The sequence below is a fragment of the Euprymna scolopes genome, chromosome 39 (genome assembly GCF_053919585.1).
Source record: "Euprymna scolopes isolate OS-2025 chromosome 39, ASM5391958v1, whole genome shotgun sequence".
Taxonomy (NCBI): domain Eukaryota; kingdom Metazoa; phylum Mollusca; class Cephalopoda; order Sepiida; family Sepiolidae; genus Euprymna; species Euprymna scolopes.
This window is the reverse complement of record NC_136520.1, coordinates 5433976-5460326: the sequence shown is the minus strand read 5'-3', so window position 1 is coordinate 5460326 and position 26351 is coordinate 5433976. Positions and strand designations below refer to the sequence as shown.

The 26351-nt window shown below is 36.3% G+C and overlaps 1 protein-coding gene and 1 long non-coding RNA gene across 3 annotated transcripts in view; one reads left to right on the top strand and one right to left on the bottom strand.

Annotated features, from left to right (window-relative positions):
• Nucleotides 1-26351, bottom strand: part of LOC145263640 (uncharacterized) — a 417445-nt gene that overhangs the window by 242067 nt on the left and 149027 nt on the right. The window lies entirely within an intron of this gene.
• LOC145263632 (uncharacterized) overlaps nucleotides 1871-26351 on the top strand; it is a 59445-nt gene continuing 34964 nt past the window's right edge. Inside the window, exons 1-2 of one of the 2 annotated variants that reach the window (XM_080120484.1) lie at nucleotides 2182-2455; nucleotides 19403-19467. The gene's annotated coding sequence lies outside the window, so the exon portion shown is untranslated. Of the gene's footprint in view, nucleotides 2456-19402; nucleotides 19468-26351 lie in introns of both variants that reach the window. The other variant, XM_080120483.1, reaches the window with a different exon arrangement.

Sequence of the window (26351 nt, the reverse complement as noted above, 5' to 3'; positions counted from 1 at the left end):
ATTTATTTGTCATATATTTGTTTTTTGACAACTTTTTCGAATCTGTGTACAGTAATACAAACCCGAAATGAACGCGCGTTTTTTTTTTTTTTTACTTTTAAGTTTCATATATATATATATATATATATATATATATATATATATAAGTATTTTTAAATTTTATCTTTCTAGCTTTAAAAAAAAGTTTTAAAATGTTATCAGCCGGCATAATTTATTTTTAAATATTGAAAATTTCAGAAAAATTAATTTTTGCTAAATTTTTAAAACGTGTCAACAGCTTAAAAAAATCGTCTCTTCAAAAGAGTCGATGTTGTCTCGCATTTTCATTAGTTTTGTATGCTGTAAAAAATTTTTTTTTAATATTAGCAATTTATTTGACGCTTCTTTTGAATGGTAAAAAACTTAGGATGATAATATTGAATTAAATTATAGTTACATCGTGTTAAATACAGGGGGGGGGAGCACGTTAAAACTTACTTTGTTTAATGGAGATATCCACGAGTTACTACCGGTGTTTACCGGTGTAAAGAAACAACTAATGGACTACCCGTGATGACGTCAGCAGATTAAATTATTTTTGCCCACCGGCCATCTTGTCTTTTAAGACGGTCTTGGTTTCTACCACCATTTTTGTTTTATTTCTTATTTTGAAGTCTTTGTCGAGACTTCAAAGACATCGCAGTCATTTTTCCTTGTTCTTCGGTAGCGCTAAATATTACTTGTTTTACGAACAGAATAAACATTTTACATTGAATAAAAACACTAAAAACTTATTCTGTTAAGTAGAAAAGTAACTTTTCTTGCCTTTGGTCACATTTATTTGTTATATACTTGTTTTTAACAACTTTTTCGTACCTGTGGATTGTTATACAACCCCCGATTTTCTATATGCTTGATCAATTTACGTGATTTTTGGAATGTGTCATTTCCGTTCTGTGACTAGTACGATTTTTTGGGGTTTTTTTTTGTTTTTTTTTACGTCGACGTCTAAATAAAAACTCAGATTTTGGGTTTGTATTACTATACACATAGATTCGAAAAAGTTGTCAAAAAAAACAAAAAAAAACAATATAACAAATAAATGTTATCAAAGGCAAGATAAACTATTTTTCTACCTAATTGAAAAATTTTTAGTGTTTTTATTTAATGTAACGTATTTATTCGGCTCGAAAAATATAATGCGTATCTGAAAAATGCAAATGGTGTTGAATACATAAGTTTGTGAAAATGAGTTAAAACTAAAAGATGTACAAAATACTGTTAGAAACCCACCGAGTATCTATCCGCCTATGTTACAGTAATATCTATTGAGTTTGTTTCTAACAGTATTTCGTGTAGTTTTTTAGTTTTAACTCATTTCCCAAACTTACGTATTCAACACAGAGTCCGTCGCCATTTGCATTTTCCAAATAAATCGGTAAACACTGTATGTTTTTCGAGCTGAATAAACATTTTACATTAAATAAAAACACTAAAAAATTATCCAGTTAGGTAGAAAAGTAACTCATCTTGCCTTTGATAACATTTATTTGTTATATATTTGTTTGTTTTTTTTGTTTGTTTTTTTTGTTTGTTTTTTTTTGTTGTTTTTTTGTTATTTTGACAACTTTTTCGAATTTATGTGTATAGTAATACAAACCCCCGATTTTTTTTTTTCTCTCGCGTTTTTCTTTTATAAATTGCAACCAAGTATTCCTCATAGAAGGAAGGGGTAATGCCTGGGGTGACTTCAAGAGGATCAAACCATATGGCATTCTGGTATAAGCCCGGCGGTGTGCGCTGTGCGCGTCCTCCTTGAAGAGAACTTTCTTTTTAATACTATGCCGAGCGCGCACTCGCGTTCACTTCCTACTCCCTCTCTGTCTCTCTCACACACACTTTTTCATACGTACGGTACAAATAGGACGCTGTCGTCCTAGTCAAGCAGTGCCTCTTTTTTTTTTGTGATCGTTTTTGTTTTTTGTAATAGACTTTTTTTTTGTTGTCTGATGGTAGCACTGTTCAAGTTTGTGACGCCCCTCTCCCTAATAACACACACAAATAGAGATCCTCCCTTGGCTGACCCAGACTTTATTTCCATTGAACGAATAATTTAATCGCGCACTGCCACTTAACAAACTATACTACGATACCCCCACCTTCTTCCACCCGGCCTTTTCTTTCTTTCTTTTTTTTTAATCTATATTTTACTTACTTACCGAGAGCAACAAACGGATATATTATTATCCGTCGCCTTCTGCGTGGAGTCGAAAAGAAAAGAAGTTTCTGTTATTAATCCTTTCTTTTACACCCCCCCCCAAAGAAAAGAGGGGAATCGACCGCGTTCCCTTAAAACAGAAAATTTACAAATACACTAACTTTCTTTCTCGCAAGGAGTGAAGAAAGCGATTGGCGTTTTACCAAAAACTCTGGAATTTCTACCCGTTTTGAAGACAACAACCTCACGAAAAAGACAGTGAGTTGGTTTTTCTTTTTTCTTTGCTTTTTCTTTATAAAAAAAAAAAGAAAAAAACATTGTTTTCGTCACCTAACGCATAAAACTAGTTTGTATACTTGCGTATTGCTAATTCTGCGCGGGCTTGCTTTATTTTCGTCACCCTTACGTATAAAAAATATTTTGAGCATTTGTGAATTTATTTTGGTTATCCGAAATCATAACTCATTGTTCTAAACTTTAAAAAAGCAGTTGAAAAAAAAAAAAGAAAAAAAGTGCTTGTTAAAATGGAGATCGTTTTTTTTTTTTTTTTTTTTTTTTTTTTTGTCGTTTTAAGTAAAAACAATATTACGTATTTAATCGCGTCGAAAACAGTAATATATCCAAAAGTTACGAAAATTCACCAAGTAGAACTCGTGTTTTTTTGTTTTTTTTTTTAGTACAAAAAAAGTGGCGGAAAAAGGAGATAAGCATGTGCGCCGTATTCTCAGTCTTCAATGTGTTCATGTCTAGGGAAAATACAATTTCCTCCCATTTTCCATAAAAATTACTTATGAATTTTCTACTCGACAAAATTTCGATTTTTGGGGGGTATATTATTTTCGACATGACAAGTACTTTTTTTGTTTAAAACCACATATGAAAATTTTTAAAATCGATCTATCTTAAGCAAAAAAAAAAAAAAAAAAAAAAAAATCCACTGTCTGCCCATATCTACGACTTCAGAATAGCGGCATGTGAGCGAGAAAATGCGAAAGTAGAAACAGGAAGACAATAACTACATGAGAACCTTATTATAAAAGTTTGGGTGCTTCTACACTTTATCGCCGAACTTGGAGACGCAATTTTATTTCACGCACCTGCTGTCCAAATCCAAGAGAGAAATCGGTATTTAATGGCCGAAGTTAGAAATAAATAGCAAAAAAATTAAACTTCCGGAAAGAACTAGGAAAAAAAAAAAAAAAAAGTGAAAGAACACATATCCAAATTGTTTAATTGGAAATGTTTCGATTTAATTAATGAAAACGCGAAAGTTTTTCATGTAACTTTTATTTTTTTATTTTTTAATTAAAAACAGAAAATGAAATGACGGTACTATTGATCCGTGCTGAAATAACGTTATTTAAAAAACCATTCTTAACATGGAGGGAGGGTGTTTTGTACCTATTTTATACTTTAACCTTACAATTGAATTAAAAAAAATAAATAAATAAAAAAAACTTTAATTAAACTTGGAAATACGATTTTAAAAAAATATATATATAGTGCGGATCACTAAGTGCACTAGCACCGAAATGACATATTCATAATTGTTAAACTGGGCGAGCGCGAGCGTTGTTATTTTTCATGCTTCGGCCATAGTTTAAAAATACTGATTTCTCCCTTGGATTTTTACGGCAGGTGCTTGAAATAAAATGGCATCTCCAGTTTCGCCGATAAAGTGTAGAAGTACCAACGTCGATTACATTAAATGAAGTAGTCGATTTTATTTTATTTTATAATTCTTTCCGTAGAACAATAGGTTCAGAGTTTGTTTTCGAATCCAGAGATTCGAGAAAGTGGTATAGAATAAATTCATGTGTCGAGTGTTATATGAGAACAAGCCAAGCCGCGATATATCTTACATCTTTGAAGTCTCTATAATGACTTTAAAATAAGCAAAACGGTGGAAGAAACCTACCGTGTAAATGTCACGGTAACGCTTAAAAACTAATTTTTTAAAAATAAATAAAATACATTTTTTTTTTTTTTTTTTTTTTTAATAGGGTGTCGTGAATCGCGGACCATTAAACTTTAGTTTTGAAAAGTACGACACAAAATTAACTTTCGTATGAATTTCTGGGTTTGTATTACTGTACACATAGATTCGAAAAAGTTGTCAAAAAACAAATAAATGTTATCAAAAGCAAGATAAGTTACTTTTCTACCAAACTGGATATATTTTTCGTGTTTTTATTCAATGTAACATGTTTATTCAGTTCGAAAAACAGTGTTTACCGATGTATTGGAAAATTCAAGATGGCGTCTGATTCTCTCTTTAACACGGTCAGTTTGGGAAAAGGTGTTATAAATAGAAACCCAGATAAAATACAGTTAAAAACTCGCTCAATATATGTTACCGTGACATAGGTTGACATATATTCGGCGGGTTTTTAATAGTATTTTGTATAGTTTTTATTTATAGCACCTTTTCCCAAACTTACCGTGTTAAAGAGAGAATCAGACGCCATCTTGAATTTTCCAATACGTCCGGTAAACACTGTATGCTTTTCGAGCTGAATAAACATGTTACATTGAATAAAAACACGAAAAATATATCCAGTTAGGTAGAAAAGTAACTTATCTTGCCTTTGATAACATTTATTTGTTATATATTTGTTTTTTGACAACTTTTTCGAATCTGTGTACAGTAATACAAACCCGAATTTCTTTGTTACCCCCTCCCCACGTGTTCCAAGGGTCGGTCTTAAATAATAATAATAAAAAGAAAAAAAAAAAAAAAAAACGCTATCGAATTCTATAATACAAGTTATTCGGAATTTGAACCAGGTTTGTTTTACAATCCACAGAGGTACGAAAAAGTTGTCAAAAAAAAAAAGACTTTTTTTTTTTTTTACTACCTGCCCAGCCCCAGCGTAGTATAAACACTCCCAACCAACCACCCATGTTAAAAACTTTCGGAATAAACATCCCCATCTTAAGAACGGCTTTCGAGGTTGGGGGGGGGGTTATTCCGAAAGCCGTGGGGAGGATCTTAAGTTTACCTAACAAATAACTTTATCAAAGGTTTAATTTTAGTATTTTTATTTGTAAAATGTTTTCGGTTTTACAATAGCCAATAACCCCCCACCCCCACCTCTAGTATTAAAAATCGCGCCTGTGTTCAACTGTTCCCTCGTGGGGGTCGGGATATGGGTAAAATCTATGAATCAGAAGACTAATAATAAATAATTCGAACTTTGCTTCTTGAGTGAGTCAGGCCACTCCTGTAGACTTTCAGATAAATGAGTAAGTTTTCATTTTCGTGTGTTCAAAACATTAACCTCCACCCCACCCCCCAATACAGACAAATTTATTGCGATTAGAATCCCATTTCCACCAACACCCCACCCTGCTAAAAAAAAAAAAAAAAAAAAAAATGGTAAATTTTAACTTCTTTTTCACCTTAATCCACCTTTGGGCCCCATTAATGGGGCGCTCAAAAATATCTACATTTAAAGTCTCCTTTTAAATCGGCCTCTAATGGATTAAAATGACGACTTATATAGGTTTTCAGGGGTTCAGTCCAAAAATTCTGTACTCAAATTTAAGACGCCGGAAGTGGACTAAATATGCTATGGAAGTCACTAAACATGAAACGAAATACGAAACCAAACTATATGGAACCACTTCTTCGTTCATCATTAAACAATAAAAAAAAAACTTATTTTTTACATTTTTATAAATATTTAAAATCTATTCATATGGATATACGAGGGGCGTGCAATAAGTAATGTCCCTGGCCCACTTCCCATAGCAGTAGAGCAATGAAACTTGGCACCGCTATTAGTCTTTCTTTACATAGGAACCACCCAGAGTTATGCATTTCTCCCATCGTTTGATGCAGTTGCAGCTCTGGAGACAGTTTTTGTAGAAACACCAGGTTGGTCCTCCAACCACGACGTGACTTCAGAAATCAAGGCTGCATCATCTGGGAATCGCTTTCCTTTCAAAAACAACTTCATGGCTGGGAAGAGGTGAAAGTCAGAGGGTGCAAGGTCAGGAGAGTAGGGAGGATGGGGAGTATTTCATAACCACATGCCCGTGCTTCTGATCTGGCAACATACGAGTTGTGGACTGGAGCGTTGTCCTGCAGGAGAAGGTTACCTTTGCTGATCTTGCCCCGCCTCTTGATTTTGATAGCTTCCCTTAATTTCCTCAAAAGTAAAGCATAATAGGCTCCTGTAATTGTGGTACCCTTGGCTAGTAAATCTGTCATCACTACTCCATCCTGGTCCCAGAAGACTGTGAGCATGGCCTTGCCAGTGGAGGGCTGCATCTTTACCTTCTTTGGAGGTGGTGAGTCCAAGTGCTTCCACTGCATTGACTGGGCTTTGGATCATAGTGATGGATCCAGGTTTCATCCTGTGTAATCAGTCTTTTGAAAAACTTTGACTCATCTTCTTGGCACATCTCCAAATTCATCCTCGAGCACTCGACGCATTCTCACTTCTGGAATGGTGAGAGCAACCTGGGAATCCATCTGGCAGACACCTTATGCAAATGGTCATGAATGATAGTTACCGCAGACTCTGTACTAATCTTGACATCTTGGGCTATTTGGCGAATAGTAATGCGCCGATCTTCCAAAATGGCAGCCTCAACTTGACGGACAGATGCCTCTTCAATGGCAGAAGGAGGGCGACCAGGTCTGGGAGTTGTTTCCACAGACTTCCGGCCATGTTTGAATTCACGATGCCAGCATTTTACAAGGTCATATGATGGGGCATTCACCATAAGTTTCTTTCATTTCATCAAAAGTCTCCTGTGGTGTGCGTCCTTTCAAATACAAAAACCGGATCACTGCTCGACATTCAACAGGCTCCATTTCACACCTGACTCAGTTAAACACCTGTAAAACTGAGACTACAATTAGTTCAGAGCTGTAATTTGCCACATAACCCGTAGAGATATAAATCCTTGCACATGCAAAACTTCAGCTAGATCAGACAACTGGAAGTGGATCAGGGGCATTACTTATTGCACGCCCCTCGTATTTTATTTGAAAGTAATTTAAACTTTCATAGTTTTATATTTCTATAAATATTTTTCTAGATATTTAAAATTTCCATTTATTTTAAACTTTTTTATACAAATATTTAAAATAAGTTTTTTTTGTTTTTTTTTAACCAGTGTTAAAACTTTCATACATTTTTCGACAGTTCTGTGATAAAAATTGAAAGACATTTTTCAAAGACACCATTTATAGAATTGTAAACATGAAAGACTTATTGTTTCATGATCGTAGACAGTGTTAAAACTAAAATATGTTCTAATAAATTACTTCCATATGGCTTCGTATTTCGTTTCATGTTTAGTGACTTCCGTTCCATATTTAAACAGCCCACTTCTGGCGTCTTAACTTTGAGTACTCAATTTTTGGACTTAACCGTAATTCCATAAGTGGTGGCCATTGTTGTACGCGCTAAAGTATTTGTTTGCGGAAAATGCAAATGCGGTATTCGTTTTCAGTAGGTACGAGCAAAAATGGACAAATAAAGCTAGGGGGATCTAGTTTTGAAAGCCGATTTATTATAAATTTTTTGTAACTTTCCGACTACTTTTTGATTGTATTCGAAAGATTAAAGACTAAAGTTAATTTCCAAAAATAATATTTGTACACATGAAAAAAAATTACGTTTTCACGGCGAGCTAACTAATTCAGCTAAATTTTGAAGTTAAATAAATTCATTGTAAAAATCCTTTAAAAGATAAATATTAGTTTTCTGGATCTATTTCCAAGATAATTAGTAAAGGTAAGTCCTAAGATATTGAATTAAATTTAAAAAAAAAAAAAAAAAAAAGTTTGTACAAAAAAATAGCTTAATTCGCCCTCAAAAAAACGAGTAATTCTACTGTTCGCAAAATCGCAACAAATGAAGTTTTATAAATCCAATTATTTTTTTTTTCTTCCTCTTTCGCGTTACAGGTTCGAGCCTACCTGCCTACTACCAATTTAAAAAAAAAAAAATTTATTTAACACCTTTTTTCACCCAAACTGCCAACTGCTGTTTTGATCCCCCCCCCCCCCAACCGTCGCTGCTACCACTTTTTTTTTATTCCCACCCGCCGGGTTACCCCCTCCCCCGCGAGTTATAAAATAGCCAATTTAAAACCCTAAACAGACAACCATGTTTTTTGGAGAGGAAATGGTTTTAATGATTTCTAACTGATAAAGAGCGACACTAAAGGAAGGTAATCTTCTCATAAATTAATGTTTACAATTTTTTTTTTTTTTTTTTTTTTTTGTGAAACTGGACGTACGAACATGTAAATTAATATTCAGAATAATAACGTAGTTAACATTTCTAAATTGAATAAATATAATACGACTAAGTCCAACGATTTGTTTTTTCGTTTCACTGTAGAATCTAGTTGTGATTCCTCTACGAATCTATTGCTAATGGAGATTTCGTATCTATTCGTCGTAAACTAAATATATACAATTACTACTTTTTGCTCGTTCAATTTCCTTAACTTTTTGTTTTTGCTAGGTATGGGGCATCCTACTGGATGCCAAACATTCGTCCGCTTCTCTAGAGACTCCAACCGAGAGATCTCTTTAGGATGCTACTCGTTCATTTAAGCACAATTATTTTGAATCTGTTGGTTTAATGGTAATTCAATTTTGGATTCAGTTCACTTTTTTTTCTTTTTTTATACATCATCAATTTTGATCCTGATGAATCCCTTGCTAAACGTCACACATGACGTGTTAGCTGCTGCGCCCATCGTCAAACTGGAAGTGACGTAGATTCAAATTAAGGCTAGACAATCGAAAAGAGGGAGATGACTTTTGAAAATATCAGCGAAAAAAGCAACCCCTCCCTGTAGAAAAGTGCCCAGTTGAGGGTGAAGGAATTAGTGTTTTTGGTTAATTTTTCGATATTTGTCGTCCGAAGGGTGGACCTTCAAAACGATACCAGTCTCGTGAAAATCTGTCGCCTCTTTCAAAAGTTTTAGGCAGACATACAAACTAACAGACGTTTGAGATTTATATGATAGACTAGTGAGGGGTACCCGGCGTTGCCCGGGTGTTTGGAGGTGTGTGGGGGGTTAAAAAAAAAAGTAAGTATGAGGATCGAACCCGAGTCGTTGAGGCAAAGTTGTAAATTAAAGTGTGTGGAAAAAAAAAAAAAAAAAAAAAAAAACGTGCGACGTTAACCATTGCCCCACTGAGAGATGCTAACGGAAACACGTTTGATTTTATTTTATTACTTGGATTTAGCAGGTGGCCGTTTTAATGAGTTAATGAGGTCAAGTTTGACTGCTGGATAGTATTAATTTACTGCTGAACGCCCCCCCCCCCAAGATGTTATAAGAAAAAGACTAACCCACATGCGGCGAGCGACAAATATTGAATATTTATTTTCCCGAAATCGAGCAAATTAAATAGACAGGCGAGCTTCGTTGTTAACTGTGAGATATTACGATTTATATGTGATATAAAAAGTTTTAAAGTTGTGAACCGACCGACCGCTTCTCTGAAAATAGCCTTTTGTAGACATACAGAAAAAGCGAACACACACACATACATACATACATTTTCGCTTTTATATTTATAGATTATAATGACATTCCTAAGTAAAACTTATCTAAAAAACACTGCCGGGCTCACAAAGTACATTTGAGTGAAATTTCATAAAATCGGCCCAACTGTTTAGGAGTTCACAGGGAATGAACTTTCTCTTGTGTGCGAGCACACACACACACACACACACACACAAAAGTTCCTTTTCTATAATCTAATATATAAATGGCTATATGTATGTTTGTTGGTCTGTCTCCATGTTTTCAAACTTCATCTCCTCCGAAACTACAATTTGCAGAGCGGTGCTAGAGGTCTCAAATGATTGACTTTTTTACGGACCGTTCTTTTATGGGTCTTCATCTGGTTAAAATAATTTTTAAGGGGGTCAAAAAAGAGTCTAAATTGAAAAAATCGTTAAACGTTTTGTTGTATATTCATTTTAGTTTATTCTAAATTTTTAATCGGCTTATATGCGTGTCACGTTGGTACAGTGGTAACGTCACCAGCTTTGAATGCTTCAGTTTTGGTTTCAATTCTAGCTGATGGCACCTAAATACTTTTTTTTTTTCTTACTCTTAAAATCACAACTCTAAAATAATATATGTATGAAATCTGGATTAAATTAAAATATCATATTTAAGCATATTTTACGCCCAGGCAAAGCCGGGCGCCTCCCACCCCAGCCCCCGCTAGTGGTAGGTAGAAATATAGTGTGACGTAATGACGTGCAAACGTGTTTTATTTATATGAATTAGGACTCCATTGTATACAGGGATGTTGTAAAGCCACTCGAGGATAAAGGTTAATGAGTGGCCAGTGAGACAACGTGATGATTGGTGGAAATTGGGCAGAATGTGATCATTTAAAAGACACGTCAACAAGAATTTGTTTACACTGGTCTTGCGAGCCATCATGTTATTTCCAACCAGGAAACAGCCGCGTGGTATTGTTTTCTATAGGCGGACAGTTTTAGGAAAGAAACTTTGCTCATGGAATTTACTGTGTGTGCAAGTGTGCGTGAAAAATCTGATCTTTCGATGGTTTCCATATTGTAATATGCCTTGTTGATTGCGGTGCAATGCTGGTTCACCCTGTCGGGCTTTGCCTTCTTTCTCTGTTTATTGCTGATCGCCTGAGCCTCTCTTGCCGGGGAATGCCGAATCGATGGCCAGGCAGTTTCTTGCAAGTTAGTGCTACCCCCACCCTTCTTGGAGGAGGGTGGGATGGGGCTAACTTCTCAATCCCACTTTCCGACCTGGTGATACGGTTCTTGCAACGAGAGAATTAAATACGCTCTTTCATAAATACTCCTCCGTTGCTATAGAAGGCATTCAAACAATTTGTGACCCTGAATTCTGGTATTTCTCACAGAAATGGGCCACATGTTGCGGTGGGGGAGGGTGGGGGCGGTCTTAGAGTTTCTTCCTCTCGGCTTTCAAGACTTATTTACAGCTAGCTAAACAACCAGTCATTCTATTTCCTCCGCATATATATTTTTTGACAAAAAAAAAAAAAAAAAAAAAAAAAAAAATCATGTCTTCTTGTAATAGTGGATTCTTGTTCAGTCAGTATTCAACCTATTAAACACAAAAATACAGAAAAAAATCTTTATGTACATACCCGTCATGAAACGAAAATGCCATATTCCAAAAATCACGTAAATTGATCAAGTACTTAAACAAATTTTATGAGAAAGTGAGACAGTTTTGATCCTCCATATCTCTCTCTCTCTCTCTCTCTCTCTCTCTCTCTCTCTCTCTCTCTCTCTCTCTCTTTCGTGTGTGTGTTATATATATAATTAGGCCAAAATATGTGTGTACGTCTGCCAAAATCTTTCAACACACGACGGATCCTGACGAGATTGGTATTGTTTTGAAAATCTACGTCTTGTCCGACAAATATGGAAAAATTGGCCAAAAACACTAATTCCTCCACCTTAAACTCGACAGTTTTTTACAAGGAGGGGTCGGTTTTTCTGTCAACATTTTTGCAAGTCATTGGCCCCTTTTGATTGACTAGCTTTAATTTCAACGTTCGCGACTTCCTGTTTTGCTATGGATGCATCGGCAAAGACCTCGTTTTTTCGTTTTTCTTTTTCGCCTTTTTGTTCTTTGCATTTCGGGTTCGAGCTTGCCTGCCTACTTTTTTTTTTTTTTTTTTTTTTTTTTTTTTTTTTTTTTTTTTAGGGGTTTAATAATGGAAGACCACAAGTCACACTACCGAAATCAGAATAAGTCTTGTATGTGTGGGTCTCTTTCATATATATATATATATATATATATATATATGTATAAAAATAAATAAATTACGTGTACATACTAACAGGGAGACCCGTTTCACACTCATATTTTTATTGTCATTGAAATCGATGGAATCGCAAATTTTTCAATCAAATCAATTGATTACCAACTCTAGTGGGAGATCCATCGCTCTGCATCGAGAGGAAGCTTCACATGCCTCTTCACAATGACTTAATCTACAATACGTTGTAGTTTAAATTGCACTGTAGAGAACCTGTGGATTTTATAAAAATATTTTTATGCGTAATGGCTTGAATTAAAGTTTAAAAATGTAAAAGTTACGTATTGAGGTTCAGTTGTGCTCTAAACAGAAACATTCGTTCCGAATGAACTCGTGTCTCATCAAAGAACCTACTGTCGATTTTATGTCGGGCTTCTTAGTTTGTTTGGCAATAAAACTTCTCAAATGCACTTATGTTAGGCTGTGTAAGGTGTCAACTTTGGTAAAAATCGTATGTTCCGTCTTTCATCGGATTAGTCTGCTTATTGAAAACATTCCGATATAAAACATATCTAAGAACACTGCCAGGCACTTAAAATATATTTGTGTGAAATTTCATAAAACCCGGCCCAGCCGTTTTTGAACACGCGCACACACACACTGTTCCTTTATTTTTATATATATATATATATATATATACCGGTTGTATCGATGGTTTGCTAGATGTGAATCCAATGGAACTCGCGTAATTATTAAGAGTGCTCAATGCAGAACAGTCTGTTTATTATACAAACATTATTGGTTACATATGTGCATACATGTTTCAGTGGGGTCCCGATTCATGGACACTTCATCAGACCAAAAAAGAATGTATATTGAAACGGGTGTCAAGACCACATTGGTTTTGATAAGATATTTGAGTGCGATGTATATTGGGGGGGGGGGGTGTATGCTTTGTAAATGTGGGCAGTAAGGTTTTTTTGGGGGGGGGGGCTGTTTTCCGTGTTTAAGCCGTCATTAGTAGAAGGTATGATAATATATGTAGTCATCCACATACAGTACTGTTTCGCTGTATCACAGCTCATCAATGCAGCTAGACCAGCAACTACTTCAAGCCAGGATTGAAACTCTACCGCCCAGATGAGTTGGTGCTTTTCTCCGTTACACTGTTTGGCTGCTGCATGCGATGATGATATCCGTCCATCGCTTGCGAAGATGATATCCGTCCATCGCTTGCGAAGATGACCATGATCATGCAATTTTTCTGTGGGTTTGAAGATAGTTTGTTAGATCGATTCGATCTCTGAAGTATTTCCTGCATGCTGGACACCTGTGGGATAATTTTGCATCGGATGTTGATTGCTCTGTCTTTTCTAATGTGCCGTTTTCTCGTGCGTTTTTCATTGTCCAAACGACCTAAGCTCCATTTGTTTACACAAGGGCATTGATTTTTAAACTATCGGCAGTTTTTTTCATTATATATATATATATATATATATGTCCTCCACAGGCACTGTTTTGCCGTATCACAGCTCTTGAATGCGGCTAGACTAGCATCCATTCAGAATCAGTTTGAGCCTGCAACCATCAAGTTGATAGTCGGCAGTTCTACCCTCTGGCCCGTGGAATTGGTGTCCACAATTGCTATGATTGGAGGTCTTTTTATTTAAATATTTGACCACTGCTCTTGCAGTGCTTTTTTCTTTGCAAAGGAGTCACCATTTATTAAAGGCCTGGAGGCCACTCGAGGATAAGGGTTAACGAGTGTATAGTATTGAGATTGTTGGACTGACATCCTCATCTTGGTTGTTATAGTCACAACGTTTTGCCCTCAGGTGTTTTGTATCGAACTGGGGGAACCGTTTGTTAGGAGTCTCGAACCCAACCCTTTATTATTATGGGGGTACCGTGTTCGGACTCCAGCTAGGCTTTGGGACATAGTTGCTGACTCTCTGTTTTGAATGTTACTAATAACAACAACAATAATAATGGGTTGGGTTCGAGACTCCTAACAAATGGTTCCCCAGTTCGATACAAAACACCTGATCAAGGCCGGAGGGCAAAACGGCCGAAACGTTGTGACTATAACAACCAAGATGAGGAAGCCAGTCCGACAATTTCAATCAATGAAAACACCTCATTTCAAAAATACAGACGAGTGTACAGTAGTCAATGATATTATAGCGTAGTAATCAGTAGTGGAAATTTTGTAAATTGCATTACTTAGGGGAACGGTTCATCAAGAACTTGTTTACATTGGACTTGAAGACCATCAAATTGCTCGATTTGTGTGTGCTTATTTCCACCCGCCCCACCCCAAACCTATTTCCACTTGAACGTAAAGGGTTACCATTTGGGAGCATAAGGGACTATATGCAGTAAGATGTCTGAGATGTCTGTTCACATTATATTTAAACCTCAACAGGTCAGTACAGTAAGGGAAACGTGAAAGGAATTCCAAAGTCTAGCGGTCAGAAGGAAGAAACTAAAATGTTTTCCGGCATCTAGTGAAGGGGTTGGATTTTTTTGGGCTAGTGCACCTGCTACTTGTCTTTCACTCCTTGACAAGGTTCAAAAGAGTCACCAATCTGATAGGTCTTGAACTGTCATCCAAGCTTCAACCACTGTCCCATCATCCCTCTGCCTGTTTACAAGTATTTTAATGGTGGATGCTCTGACAAACTATAAGCTTTTGTACCTCCTTCGACATAAATACTCCTGACAAACTCAACAAGCTCCCACCCCTACACATTAGAGATCCCTAGATGTAAGAAAGCTTTCTACTCTAATAATTTCTTCCTCGGAACTGCTAGACTTTGGAACTCCCTTCCGGATTCCTGCTTTCACAACTGTACTGACATGCAGAAATTCAAATGTAATGTGAATAGACCTCTTGCTGCTCGACTCCTTACATAGTATTCCTGCAACTACTGTCCCCAATAGAAGCCCCGTACATCAAAGTGGCACTGTATCTTGTTTGGGGTGAAAATTTAAAAAAAAAAAAAAAAAAAAAAAATGTATGCAGATGGGGGTGGGCGCAATTGCTATGAGCTCATCAAAGCACATTCCATTAAAATACTTGTAAAACCGGCACAGGAATGCAACATTGTGATGATGGGACAGTGACTGGTGCTTGACCGATAAAGCGAAACCTATTAGATTGGAAACTTTTTTTTTTTTTTTTTTTTTTTTTTTTTTTTTTTTTTTTTTTGGACTCTGTCTAAGACTGAAAGACTAATGGTAGACGTATCAGCCCAGATGTGACAACATTCCATGCATGGACGAATTTTAGCTTTAAAGATTTAGGATGCTCTCTGGTGTGATTTTTTAGCATGGTAAAGGGAGCCCACCTTTGCAGCAGCCTTGGCAATATCCTCATCAAGGCCCTACATTGCGAGTGAAAGAGTCGCATTTGTGAGTGATTTTCTTTTTTTTTTTTTTTTTCAAAGTGGTGACTATAAATAATGAACCACTTATTTTTTGGCGATTGTATGTCTTTCACTTACAATCTTCCAAAGTTCACTTGAGTGAAAAATTTCTTTTAATATCTTTGTTCATTTTATCAAAAAAAAAAAAGATAAATTATTAAAACATTAAAAGTTTAATAGAACAATACTTTTTTCTTTTTATTTATTTATTTTTTTATTTTTTTTAATGGAGGCTGGTAAAAAAAAAAACACCTGAAGAAATTCGAATATTTATATCTTCAAGTATCAACATAAAATTTGTTCAGAATCGATTATAAAAAAAATACAGAAAAATCTTTGTACATACTCGTCATGTAATGAAGATGTCATATTCCAAAAATCACGTGGGTTAGGCTAGTAACTTTTTTATTTGGTTAGTGAACGAGAATATTTAGTTGTCAAGGGTTAACTAGAGATAAATTTGTCCATAGAGCCCTGCTTATTGTATTTGTTCCAATTCCTGTTGCCCGTGAATGTTAGGCCGAGGAGTTTGAAAGATGTTATGTTAGTCATGGCAATGGGTGATTGGGATGGGTTCTTTTAATTGTTAAAGGAAAGAAATTTAGTCTTAATAGCATCAAATGTTGCCATCAATTTGACGCCCCTTTACAGACTGAAGGTTGTTTTCCAGGGTTTCTGCTATTGTACATTCGTTATACCCTCGTCTTTATTATAGAACAGTGCCATCAGCCAAGTAAAAGCATTTGAGACACAATTTTATCAGAGAGGTCCGTTATGAATGTCTGGGATGATGAAGGTCCGTTATGAATGTCTGGGATGATGAAGGTCCGTTATGAATGTCTGGGATGATGAAGGTCCGTTATGAATGTCTGGGATGATGAAGGTCCGTTATGAATGTCTGGGATGATGAAGGTCCGTTATGAATGTCTGGGATGATGAAGGTCCGTTATGAATGTCTGGGATGATGAAGGTCCGTTATGAATGTCTGGGATGATGAAGGTCCGTTATGAATGTCTGGGATGATGAAGGTCCGTTATGAATGTCTGGGATGATGAAGGTCCGTTATGAATGTCTGGGATGATGAAGGTCCGTTATGAATGTCTGGGATGATGAAGGTCCGTTATGAATGTCTGGGATGATGAAGGTCCGTTATGAATGTCTGGGATGATGAAGGTCCGTTATGAATGTCTGGGATGATGAAGGTCCGTTATGAATGTCTGGGATGATGAAGGTCCGTTATGAATGTCTGGGATGATGAAGGTCCGTTATGAATGTCTGGGATGATGAAGGTCCGTTATGAATGTCTGGGATGATGAAGGTCCGTTATGAATGTCTGGGATGATGAAGGTCCGTTATGAATGTCTGGGATGGTGAAGGTCCGTTATGAATGTCTGGGATGGTGAAGGTCCGCTATGAATATATCCCCCCCCCGCCGCTTCCTGACTGGTTTTCTAACTTAATATATACCAAACATTAATACTGTAACCCTTTTCCCTCTCCCATTGCAAAACTCATTCATGTTCTGCAGAACAGGGAACAAAAACGATAAAATCCACTATAAAACAACCAAACCAAACACTACAAACTAGTGATTAAAGATACAAAGATCTTGAAGAATAAAAACCGTCTACAAAATAACTAAATGCGACATGAATACTACTTCCAAAATAACTGGATTCTGCATTAAATAATCCGAAAAAGGTTGGTATGCCATAAAACAAAACAAAACTAAGTCCTTTATACCAGACTGTCAAGTTTTGGATATATTAAGGGCTAAAACACTGGCTCCCACTGCCTTATCTAGTGCATCTCTCTTCTTTTTTTTTCATTTTTCTTAAACTTTTTCTTCTAGGGGATGGGACATCCAACCAGATGTCTGACATTTACCCCTATTTTAGTGAGTCCAACCAAGAGATCTTTTCAGGATTCTAGCCGTCCCTTTCAGTGCAATCGTTTGTATTTCACTTGCACTTGGTTCACCGGGTATGCTTGCTATGTACTTTTTAAAGTTCTTTTTCATAAGCCCAGTTGCTCCTATGATGACTGGTATAATTGAAACGTCTTTTAATTTCCAATTTCGTTTCATATCATACATAAGTCCTTGATACTTAATCTTTTCCCTCTCAACTCTGTTAAGCCCTGTATCATTGGGTACACTGACCTCTATTACGGTCGCTTTTTTCTTTGCTCTGTCCCAAATCACTATATCTGGTTTAACAGCTGCATTTTCAAGATATGTAGCAGTAGGGATTATGTAGTCATAGTGAATAGTGTAGTTGTCATTCCCAACTGTTCGTTCGGGTATATGTTCCCAGGAGTTGTTCAGAGATGATGGTTAAAATATCTGCAGTAGAACAGGCTTGTCTAAATCTATTGTTGGTTAGACCTATGGCATAGTGGATAGAGTATGTGGTAAAAATTCAGTTGTGAGTTACTCTTTTGGAGGTTCAATCCTCAATGCAGACGACATTCAAAATACAATTGTGAAATATTCTGTCATGACTGACAAAACAAGAACATGCTATCTCCGTGGATTAAATATAGGGTTCCGTTAGAAATTTTGTGCAAATTCCAGAGTTCAACAGAAAGGTTCAGAGTTCGACAAGTTACGCCTGAAGAAGGTTGGTGGTTGCATCAACTGAAACATAAATTTATTTTTTTCTTGGAATCCTTTGAGATGAGTAATTTGCATTTGTTTGTGGACTGTAATCTTCATGGTTGTTGTTTCATCACATTTCGGCCAACTCATTCTCTGGCCTTCTTCAGTTATTTAATCGCGACGGGATAGGGATGCTGAGTCTTGTAACTGTATCCCTAGTAATTACTGCCTTCCATAGTTGTTGTTTCTCCACGTTTTTAGCCAATTAAACATCTGGCCTGCTTTAGGTAGGATTGAAACCGCCATCTTCAGACAATGCTCGCTTGGAACTATAGATTTAATGCTCCTATCCATTGCGCCACGGGCTCCGAAGGCCAGAGTTATCCGAAACAATAACTATAAAGATGAGGATAATGGTTTGCAAATAAAGAATCCAAATTTTTTAAGTCACCACTTATCAAGGCCCAGAGGTAACTCGAGGATAAGGGTTAATAAGTGTACAGTGGTCAATGGGACAATGATATAGTAATCGTTAGTAGTGGAAATTTGGTAAATTGGATTACTTAATGGGAACAGTTCAAGAACTTGTTTACGTTGGACTTGAAGATAATCAGATTGTAGTCAGTCGGAAAGCAGGCAAATGGAAGAGTTTCAGAGGTGTGCAGTTCTAAGAAAGAAACTTTGTTCATGGAATCTACGTTTAGGTTTAGGCACAGATAAAGAGTGGGGGGAAATTATTGATAGTGTTTTCAGCTAGACGAGTATTTCTCGTGAACGTTTGGCAAGAGAGGAGCATAGATTGGAGCTCAGACGAGCACTTGCCATGAAAATAACGATAAAGCAGATACAGGTTCGCAACGTCTCTTCTGTAAGAAAGATTGCAAGGAAGAGAAAAGGGCATCCCCCATTAGGCTACAAAGTCTATTTTTAACTCTAAGGCAGGATAAGTCCTTTCTAGCAGCTCCTGCCCAGATGTGACAACAGTACTCCATCCTTGGACGTAGCTGGCTCTTATATAGATAGAGAATTGCATCAGCAGTAATAGATCTACTGGATCGATAGAAGGATCCCACCATTTTCCCAGTGACCTTGAATTCAAATAGATGAGATATTCTGCTGGTTCCTATTCAACAATTGAACCCATCATTTAATATTGCCAAGATGTATAATACTATTTCTAACTTCTTTGAATAAAAAAAAAAAAAAAAAAAAAAAAAAAGTATACTTGAAACATCTGGCACTTAAAAAAAATCTATTGATGGAGTAGGGGGGGGCTTTTTCTAATTGGAGAAATTAAGAAAAATGATTGCATATTTATGGGGAAGTAATCCCACGATAAGTTCCCAGCAAAAATCCATATCATTAATTTTTTTTTTTTTTTTTTTTTTTTTCTTTTTTGCGACATCAAGGCGATACCTATAAAAGGCCTGGCAGATGTACCACAAGAACACATCTAAATTACAACTATCAATTGGTGAGAACGTTTTCACACTGTTCCATGAAAGACGTAACAATTTGTACTTAGATAGCATTTTTTCATTTAAGCAAACAGTTAAAAAAAATAATAGAAATATGTATCCACTATTATATAAAAGGAAGGTAATAGTAAGTTATACTTCTTGACTTCCGGTGTATCTGCTATTGAAAGTGGTGACGAGGCCAATAAGTTTGTTTTTGTTTTTTCACATCTATATCTCCTCTGTGTAGTGTGTATGTACTTTTTTTGTTTTTCCAACCGTTCTTTATTTAATCTATATATATATAAAAGGCAAAGTGTGTGTGTGAATTTTGTGTATGTCTAGCAAAGGGAGAGGTGGGGGTTTCTCTTTCTTAGAAACCTTTATATGCAATAGATTATAATATTTATGAAAGCGGGTGGTGCGTATCTTTTATTTGGGCGACTTTTACACGCTATTTTCGCAGTATTTCTTAGTCTCCACGTGTTTATTTGGCTTGTCCTTATATAAGCAAAACTGAACTAATAGCAAAATGAGCCTCCCTGGCACTCGTGATTCGGGACATCTAGAAAGCAACGAGGTTTGATCAATGCGGTCAAAACCCGTCATATCAGACAATTATTTATTTGGACACCCCCCCTCCCTTTTCTATGAGGAGCTGGTTTTCCCCAACATCTTGGTGGGGAAGTAAACAACATATGCAGAAACTGGCTTGCAGCCAAGTTTAAGTGCATGTCATTCCCCTACTATGGCATGGTGTTTGACTTCATTAAATTCACGCACCTGTCACTAAAATTTTTAGTCATTTAACTTCTTAATCGTTTAATTTCACTCATTCTGAGTTCTTTGCCTGCGTAACTTGGTGGTTAGTAATCAGCCTATTGATCTCAAGTGTTCGGGTTCGAGCCTACCTACCTACCTTTTTTTTTCTTTTACCCTTCCAAACACCCGGGCAATTGCGGGTACCCCCGCGAGTCTATAATATAAATCTCACCTGTTTATATGTTTGTATGTCTGCCTAAAACTTTCGGCAGAAGCGAAGGATTTTCACAAGATCGTTATCATTTTGAAGCTTAACCCTTCGGCCGATAAATATAAAAAAATTGACTAAAAGCATTAATTCCTTCAACTGCGCCCTTTTCTACAGGAAGGGGTTGGTTTTTTCGCTGATATTTTTGAAAGTCATCCCTCTTTTCAATTGTCTAGCTTTAATTTAAACCTGCAAAACTAACCGTAGCCGAAAACCTTTCATCACCCTGGGCACATCACTGCTATTCATGGCAATCCAGCGATGCATTTTGAGGGTGCTGGCAATGGTCCTGTTGTCATAACTTGGATCTGTAGAGAGCATGAGTTGTACAGCGGTGCATCTCCAATCTCACTCGTTGAATATTGAAGGCTCCTATTTCCCTTGGGATTTGTACACAACTGAAAACAAAATACTTGCATAACATTTTTTTTGCATGCTGTTTCTACAAATATTTTAATTTTTGATTTTCGATCGATCATAGTTACATGACTGTAACAAGACCTCCAATTTTTTTTCCCCCGTTCTAACTAAACACAGATTTGATAGTATTTTTCTTTTGAATTTAATAAACATATTAAAATAAGCTCAAACATAATAAAAAAAATTTTTTAAAAACTTTTCTGGGTAGGTAGAAGAGTAACTATCTTGCCTTTTGGTAACATTTGTTGTATACTTGATTATTTTTATTCATTTATTTATTTATTTATTTTTTTTTTTACCAATTGTCATAAAATTGTAACTATCGAATACTATTATAATCTTTAAAAAAAAAAAAAACCCTGCAAATTTTCCTGTAGTTTCATCACACAGAATCAAAGATATGTGCATTTCAATATTTAATTTGCCTGTGTGTGTAATATATATATATATATATATATATATATATATATATATTACTAGCTGTACCCTGCCACGCGTTGCTGTGGCTTAATTTGGTGTAATGGAAAATTCTAATAAAGAGAAAATGCAGGTTTCTTATTTTATTAGTACAGCAATCCACTCCAACAAGTAAAAAAAAAAAAAAAGGCGAAAATGAAAAAATATGGTACTCTTGCAGAATTGGATCCGGATCCTCGGGAGTTACCATCAATCATGGCTTGGGCTCGACCAACATTCAGTGGATTAAGCCGAAAGTTGCTAAACCATTGAAACGCTAAATAGTTTTCTTTTTTATTGTATTCAAAAATGTGAGTTTTTAATTAATATTTGGGTGAGGGGGGGGGGGGGTTACTATACACAGATTCGAAAAAGTTGTTAAAAAACGAATAAATGAAAGCAAAGGTAAGGTAAATTACGTTTCTATCTAACTGGATAATTTTTTAGTGTTTTTATTTAATGTAAAATGTTAAATCGGCTCAAAAACGCAGTGTTTATCTATGTATTTGAAAAAAACGAATGGTCGCGGACTCTGAATACGTTAAGTTTGGGAAAATCAGTTAAAAACTATACAAAACAATGTCAGACACCTACTGATTATGTTATTGTGACATAGGCTGACATATTCGGTGGGTTTCTGATAGTATTTTGTATAGTTTTTTAGTTTTAAATCATTTTCTCAAACTTAACATCATCAACAGTGTCCATCACCGTTTGTATTTTTCAAATACACTGATAAACACTGTTCTTCGAGCCGACTAAACGTTATAGTAAATAAAACGGGTTTGTATTACTAAACAGGGAAACGAAAAAGTTGTTGAAAAATAAATATAACAAATAAATGTTATCAAAGGCAAGATAAGTTACTTTTCTACCTAACTGGATAAGATTTTAGTGTTTTTATTTAGTGTAAAATGTTTAATCGGTTTGAAAAAATGTAGTGTTTATATGTATATTTGAAAAATACAAATGGCGGCAGACTGTTGAGCAAGTTTTAGTTTCCTCTTCATCAAGGCCAGAGGTTTGGGGATATATATATATATATATATATATATATATATATATATATGGCCTGATATCGTGGCCTTCGTAATATATTCTGTAATATATCTTCATATATTATGAAGGCCACGATGATACACGCTCAGAAGAGACACCTAACCTACTATGAACGGCGATTGTCATTTGTTAGTTGAATTGAATAGTTTTTGAGCACAGATGTGATTGGGGAAGATGGGTTGAGTGGAGGGGGGTTTAAAAACAAATTATAAAAAATACTTCAAACTCTAATCCAATTTGATAGGTCAGTAGGTTGCTTGGAGAAGCTGATTGGTTGGTTGAGTGGTAGATGTTGGCGTCAGTCTCAGAAAATGGACTTATTCGCATTTTTAATAGTTTGGAAATTCCATTCTTTGCACTTTGTATTCGATGTTTATTTAAACTAAATATCTTAATCACTTGAACTCTCTCTCTCTTTGAAATCTCTCTCTCTCTCTTTGAAATCTCTCTCTCTCTCTCTCTCGCTCTCTTTGAAATCTCTCTCTCTCTCGCTCTCTTTGAAATCTCTCTCTCTCTCGCTCTCTTTGAAATCTCTCTCTCTCTCGCTCTCTTTGAAATCTCTCTCTCTCTCGCTCTCTTTGAAATCTCTCTCTCTCTCGCTCTCTTTGAAATCTCTCTCTCTCTCGCTCTCTTTGAAATCTCTCTCTCTCTCGCTCTCTTTGAAATCTCTCTCTCTCTCGCTCTCTTTGAAATCTCTCTCTCTCTCGCTCTCTTTGAAATCTCTCTCTCGCTCGCTCTCTTTGAAATCTCTCTCTCGCTCGCTCTCTTTGAAATCTCTCTCTCGCTCGCTCTCTTTGAAGTCTCTCTCTCGCTCGCTCTCTTTGAAATCTCTCTCTCGCTCGCTCTCTTTGAAGTCTCTCTCTCGCTCGCTCTCTTTGAAGTCTCTCTCTCGCTCGCTCTCTTTGAAGTCTCTCTCTCGCTCGCTCTCTTTGAAGTCTCTCTCTCGCTCGCTCTCTTTGAAGTCTCTCTCTCGCTCGCTCTCTTTGAAATCTCTCTCTCGCTCGCTCTCTTTGAAGTCTCTCTCTCGCTCGCTCTCTTTGAAATCTCTCTCTCGCTCGCTCTCTTTGAAATCTCTCTCTCGCTCGCTCTCTTTGAAATCTCTCTCTCGCTCGCTCGCTCTCTTTGAAATCTCTCTCTCGCTCGCTCGCTCTCTTTGAAATCTCTCTCTCGCTCGCTCGCTCTCTTTGAAATCTCTCTCTCGCTCGCTCGCTCTCTTTGAAATCTCTCTCTCGCTCGCTCGCTCTCTTTGAAATCTCTCTCTCGCTCGCTCGCTCTCTTTGAAATCTCTCTCTCGCTCGCTCGCTCTCTTTGAAATCTCTCTCTCGCTCGCTCGCTCTCTTTGAAATCTCTCTCTCGGTCTCTCTCTCGGTCTCTCTCTCTCGGTCTCTCTCTCTCGGTCTCTCTCTCTCGGTCTCTCTCTCTCGGTCTCTCTCTCTCGGTCTCTCTCTCTCGGTCTCTCTCTCTCGGTCTCTCTCTCTCGGTCTCTCTCTCTCGGTCTCTCTCTCTCGGTCTCTCTCTCTCGGTCTCTCTCTCTCGGTCTCTCTCTCTCGGTCTCTCTCTCTCGGTCTCTCTCTCTCGGTCTCTCTCTCTCGGTCTCTCTCTCTCGGTCTCTCTCTCTCGGTCTCTCTCTCTCGGTCTCTCTCTCTCGGTCTCTCTCTCTCGGTCTCTCTCTCTCGGTCTCTCTCTTTGAAATCTCTCTCTGTCTGTCTCGGTCTGTCTCTTTGAAATCTCTCTCTGTCTGTGTGTGTCTGTGTGTGTGTGTGTGTGTGTGTGTCTGTAAAGAAATATGAACGCAGATTCCCAGAACTGTATTGTTTATTAATCTGTTTTTATCAGGTATACGGTTATTGTGCGTATGGGCTTAAAATAATTTGATAAAATCAATTTTTAGTTGAAACGAGACGTGTTAACAGCCGTAAGTGACTCGTTACTTTAGAAACGAAAATATTTATCTACGAAATTGAAGGTCTCATTTTTTTTTTTTTTTTATTAAGATGCATAATTAATAAAAATAGAGTACACTTCGAGTACACTTTCAAAATCTTATCAGCAAGCAAATGATTTAACAAGGATTACCTCCCCCTGAAAAACATTAAAAAAAAAGTCTTTGACGCAAAACATTTACACGTACGCTTAAAACTTGTCTTTTGTAAATATTTACGAAATCATGTAAAATTTTAGTAAATCCTAATTTTTACCATCACACGTAAGCATTTCCCAAAGTTTTTCTGTAACTGTTAAGAATTTTTAAGATAACTTTTGCAGGTTGCCAATTAGTTTTTGCCAAGGCTACTACCAAGATTCAGGTTCAAGTTTTTATTAATTTTTTTGTTTTATATTTATTTTTATTTATTTATTTATTTTTTTTTTTTTTATATTTTTTTTTTTTTTATTTTATTTTATTTTTATTTTTTATTTATTTTATTTTTATTTTTTTTATTTTTATCTTTTTATTAATTTTTTTTTATTTATTTTTATTTTGTTCATGTATTTTCTATTTTTACAGATTTATTTTTTAAGTTTTCATTTTACTATTTTTGATAAATCGTTCTTTTTAAAAAATTTTTTTTTTTTTCTTGAGAAAAAGACCATTTTAGATATTTTTTCTTAACATTTTTAAGAGAAGAAAAACTTTTCTCTGAAAATTTTATTTTTGTCTTCCAAACATCAAAAACAAGAATATTTGTTTTTGTGGAAAGACTTGTTTTTCTACTAGACAATCTACAAGTGAAACATGTATATTGTACTGGTACTCAGGTCTAATTAGATCCTTTTTTTCCGCTACAAATAAATAATTAAAAAATAAAATATGAGAAATAAACTTTGTTTATTTTACACAAAAGTAACAAGTAAAAACGAATCATTTTTCAGTGTCCAAAAAGTCTTCGTAGACATTTAAATCTGGAAGTTATTTAGACTGTTCATTGATTTGAAAGAAAAAAAAAAGCAGAGAATGTCCTTTGTTTTCTTAGTGAGAAAACAGGCTTACTTTTTTGTGTGTGTGTGATAGAGAATCAAAGAAAGTGGGCTCTCTCTACCGTGCTAGAAAATTACTTACGCCTGAAAGTATCCTGTACCTCTACAAGGCCACCATTCGCCCGTGTATGGAGTCCTGCTGTCACATTTGGGCTGGTGCATCTGCTAATAGTCTCTCGCTCCTGGACAGGGTCCAAAAGAGTCGCCAACCTGATGGGTCCCAAACGGTCATCTAAACTTCAGCCCCTGTCCCACCGAAATGTTGCATCTCTCTGCCTGTTTCACAAGTATGTTAATGGTGGATGTTCTGATGAACTACAAGCCCTTGTACCCGCTCGACTAAAATACTGACAAGCAGCAAAGTCCCACCCCTATAAAGTTGAGATCCCTAGATGTAAGAAAGCCTTTTATTCTAACAACTTTTTCCCCAGAACTGCTGGAGTTTGGAATTTTCTTCCGGTTTCCTGCTTCCCCAAGTGTACTGACATGCAGAAGTTCAAGTGTAATGTGAACAGACATCTTGCTGCGAAACTCCCTACATAGTACCCCTGCAATTTAGGTCCCTGATAGTAGCCCCTACATCTAAGTGGCAACATGCCTTGTTTGGGGTGAAAATGTAATAAAAAAATTTTTTTTAAATCTTTGCGCGCGGCTGAATATCTGCATTATTTTGTGTGCGTGCATGTGAATGGGTGTTTTGTCATGTTGGCGAATACAAGTAGCAACAACGCCGTTGGTAAGAGACGTAGAAAGTACATGTTTGTGTGCGCGGCTGAATGTCTACATTTTTTTTTTTTTTACAAGGTGGTCACCACTTATCAAGGCCCAGAAGCCACTCAGGGATAAGGGTTATTGCGTGTGCCGTACACTAGTGTTGAGATTTGATAAAGTGTCTTACTTAAGGAGGCGGTTCATCAGAAATTTGTTGGACTTGGAGACATCAGGTGGGAAACAGGCAAA